At 40.9% G+C, this 4549-nt stretch overlaps 1 pseudogene; it reads right to left on the bottom strand.

Annotated features, from left to right (window-relative positions):
- Positions 1 to 1125: 1125 nt before the first annotated feature.
- Positions 1126 to 1683, bottom strand: LOC115943037 (large ribosomal subunit protein uL23 pseudogene; annotated as a pseudogene).
- Positions 1684 to 4549: the final 2866 nt, after the last annotated feature.

Genomic DNA, 4549 nt, shown 5'->3' with positions numbered 1-4549 from the left:
ACTTAAGTGCTCGAGCAACACTGCCGATGAACTGCAGGTCACACAGCAAACTGACAACTGATGTATTCCCTGATTGTCCCTGATTATGAAAGGCACGATGCTTTTTAACTCAACAGTGACTGAGTGAACAGCGACATACCAGCCTGTGAGGAACACGGCATGTGTTCCAAGTGGCATGGGTCCAACAGTGCAGATCTCGCTGCATAAGGGTATTATAAAGAGCCCAAATCTCAAAGATGCATTACTATCACAAAATATGGTATCTGAGCCTACAAGATCATTGGACTCCAATATTTAAAGCAGGCACGGCACACACAAGGGAAGTCAAATCTAGCTCCTTACCCAAGCAGTACCTCAAAGATGAATAAGCCTAGAGATCTAACGTGTGGCATGATGAATGTAGGTGGTATTACTGCATTGAATACAGGACGTTTTCTAAGAGAGTAGGTTGCTGACGGTCTCAGCATACACAAAAAACTGATAACCAGATCAGGAGATGTGTCCATTAGCTTGACTGTAATCATTTCACTACATATATAATACATATAATGTATATATATGATCATGTTGTACACCTTAAATATATATAATTTTTTATTAAAAAAAAAAAAAGATGCAAGTGACCTGACCAAGGGTCTAGAAGACAGTTGCCCTGCTGGACCAGTCAAAGAAAATTGTAGGAGCAAACCTGGTCTCCCCCCTGTCCAAGGCTTTCTGATGTCTCATGTCGTGTCCCAGCAGAGATGATCTCCAGAGGCAGAAGGAGCTCGCTTTCTTTCTGGTTAATATGACTTCCCATTAACATTAGGACATTTCAATGAATGGGTATTATGAGTGTTTATCTGTGACCAGAGGGGAAAGAGACAAACAGCCTTACATTCACTATCCCTGCTAATTATATCCCTCCAGAAATTTTAGGTAGGTTGTGACTAAAATTTTTCTTTCCAATAGGAAATAGTTGAGATTTCAACTGGGTGTTTCTCCTATTAATGATCCTACGCGTGCACAGTTATGGGTTCCCAAGACCAGATAATCCCAATTACATAAAAAGAAGATTATTAGAAATGTGAAACATACTCACATGGAAGAAAGCGCTATGGATAAACAATCAGGAGAGTCCTCGTCTTTTATTTTTTTATTTTTTATTTTTTTGGTTAAAAAATTTGTATTTAGATTTAGCTAGCTGGACTCAGTTTAGATGATTCCAATTTTGTTGGCAACATCCAAAGCATCATAGTCAGGAGCCAGTTGAACATATGCCTTCTTCTCTCCATCAGGCCCAATCAAGGTGTTGACCTTGGCCACGTCAATGTCGTAGAGCTTCTTAACAGCCTGTTTGATCTGGTGCTTATTGCCCTTCACATCCACAATGAACACAAGTGTGTTGTTGTCTTCTATTTTCTTCATGGCTGACTCAGTAGTCAGGGGGAGCTTGATGATGGCATAGTGATCAAGTTTGCTTCTCCGGGGGCGGCGCTCTTTCGAGGATATTTGGGCTGCCTCCGCAGACGCAGTGTCTTGGATTGTCGAAATGTAGGTGACGTGCGGATCTTCTTTTTTTTGTGACTGTGGACGCCTTTCAGCACCGCTTTCTTGGCCTTCAAAGCCTTTGCTTTGGCTTCGGCTTTGGGAGGGGCAGGGGCTTCCTTCTTAGCCTTCGGCGCCATCTTTGTAAAAGGGATTTGGGAAGAGTCCTCGTCTTTTAAAAAGTGAGAGGAAACAAGAGTCCTGAGATGCTCATCATGTTAGAAACACATCCTATTCCCATCTATTCTTACAGTGGTAGTATCGATGAGCAAACATAGCAACTCAGACTGTAAGTGTCATGAATATTGGCAGATTATGAATACATTAAGAATACATTTAAAGAGTATTCTTCTGGGGCGCCTGGGTGGCTCAGTCGTTAAGCGTCTGCCTTCGGCTCAGGTCATGATCCCAGGGTCCTGGGATCGAGCCCCACATCGGGCTCCCTGCTCAGCGGGAAGCCTGCTTCTCCCTCTCCCACTTCTCCTGCTTGTGTTCCCTCTCTCGCTGTCTCTCTCTGTCAAATAAATAAATAAAATCTTTAAAAAAAAGAGTATTCTTCCACTGATGAAAACCCACTTGTTACCCAAGTAAGATGTGAGTTGAAGGGGCACCTGGGTGGCTCAGTCGGTTGAGCATCGGCCTTCAGCTCAGGTCATGATCTCAGGGTCCTGGGATCGAGTCCTGCAGCAGGCTCCCTGCTCAGTGGGGAGTCAGCTTCTCCCTCTCCCTCTCCTCCCCTGTTTGTGCTCTCTCTCTCAAAATAAATAAATAAAATCTTAAAAGAAAAAAAAAGATGTGAGTTGAATATTCTGGGTCAGTGTATGTTTGGAAGAGCTATCAAATGGACACCTTATTTAATTCAATTACTTTCTGCCATACTCAATATATAAGAGCTAAATTCTTACCTTACTCTCTTTAAGGCAGGAGGAGCACGACACTTCTGAGATCAAGGTTTAAAATTTCAATCACCATGGTGGGGGCAATTAGCTTTATAGAGGAAAAACCCAATTCTGAAACATAAATTCTACTCCTAACCTTGACTAGTTAGTTAAAAAACAAGGAGCACTGGGTCTTGGTCAAGAAGATGCAGACAGCTCCACAAAGAATCACCACCACCATGGGATGCCCGGTTTGAATGATACAAGCTGTTGATGGTGAGCTTGTTATTCACGCCTTTCACGCAAAGAAAGCAGGACTGTGCTGGCAGTAATCATATTCAGGAAGTTCTCCAGAGTTGTGTAACTTTGTTTATATATAGAACATTTACATATATATACATATATCTTCAAAATAAAACAGAAAAAGTGTATGTGTATAAAATATGTATGTAAAATATAAATATATATAAAATATTTTATACATATACATGCTTTCTGTTTTATTTTTGATACTTGCTATCGCCATGTGCTCAAATTTACTAGTATCCATTTTGCCACTAACGCCATCCAGTGTATTTTTCATCCAGGTCATTATCGCTTTCATTCTTAGAAGTTTGAGACTTTTTATATCTTCCAAGTCATTAGTGACATGGACTTAAATCATACACCAATGAAACCACAGAATATGATGAGATAATATGTGAACTATCTCTAAAACGTTTTGTATATATAGTGAAAGGTCAAACAATTGAAGAGAAGTAGAGCTCCAGGCAGGTGTGTCAGTTAGCTACTGCTGAATAACAAATCACCCCAGCAGGTGGCATAAATAATGAGCATCTCTTGTAACGCTTGCAGGTCTGTGCATCCGCTAGAGCAGCTCTTGAGACTGCAGGCCTGTGCGCCTGTGGGTCAGCTGGAAATGCACACACACCTAGACCCAGTCATGCATCCCTAGGTATACCCAAGTGTACACAGGAAACACGTACAACAACGTTCATTTAAGGAAAAACTCCACTGCCAAGCTATCTGGATGTATCTATCTCCCATGCAAGGAATCTGTTGGCTGACTTCCATTTCTCTTGGCTTGGCATTAGCTGTTAGAACACTTTCAGATCCCAGGGTCCTGGGATCAAGTCCCCCATTGGGCTCCCTGCTCAGTGGGGAGTCCACGTCTCCCTCTCCATCTGCCCCTCCCCCTTGCTCATGCTCTCTCTTTCTCTCTCGCTCTAATAAATAAATAAAATCTTTAAAAAAAGAACACTTTCAGATTTGCTTATTTTTCTAATGTCTTCTGTCCTTTATAATCATGTGGTTTTCATCTTCATTTACTCACATTTCCTCACAATGAGTGTTCATTAAAACACTTTAAATTAAGACTTTTTCTGCCTTTCTAACCTAGTGCATTGGGTTTTTGCATTTAACAGCTTTTAAAATTCTTATCACAGTATTTCAGGCAGTTTGTGTGTTACATTCTATTAAAACGATTCTACCCAAGGTTGTCACAGTTCAGAGATTACAGCTTCTGCAGGTTTTTTTTTTTAAGGAATATATTCATATATTCACTTTGTCAGCCATCAGACACATCCCATGAGCCTGCATTTAACATCTCATTTGATAGCATAATTCGACAAAAGGGATAAAAGAAGCAATATTTATTAATATTGTGGAATGGGTTTTACAGGGGTATTAGATAGGCACACATTGTCATCCCAAAGCAAACATTTCTGCATTTCTAGCACTGCCAGCAAGACAAAGAGGAAAAGGGTAGAAAGGCAGGAAAGGAGAAAGAGGCGGGACGTGTGAGAACTTCTCCTAATGACGTAACTCTGGTTACATAATGCCTTTTTTTCTCATGCAATCTTTCCAATCTCTTCTAAAAAAGAATGCAAAATGTATTCTCACAAATGTGACAAACACCATCTGTGTTGTTCTTTGGGTTTGAAAACATCACTACTTGATCAAATAGTTTAAGAAAATATATGCCCTATGCAAAATCCACAGATATTACTTTTATGTACCCAGACAGTATTTCCTGAGGGCGCAGAGGTGGAAAATCCCATGTGGACTCCTCAGGCACAACATCTGGATTTGAAAGACTATCCAGATAGTCTGGACAGCTTGGCCCCTCTTGTTTCTGCCCCCAT

This window comes from Leptonychotes weddellii, chromosome 13 (assembly GCF_054177405.1).
Source record: "Leptonychotes weddellii isolate Sample4059 chromosome 13, ASM5417740v2, whole genome shotgun sequence".
Classification (NCBI taxonomy): Eukaryota; Metazoa; Chordata; class Mammalia; order Carnivora; family Phocidae; genus Leptonychotes; species Leptonychotes weddellii.
This window is presented reverse-complemented; position numbering and strand designations above follow the sequence as displayed.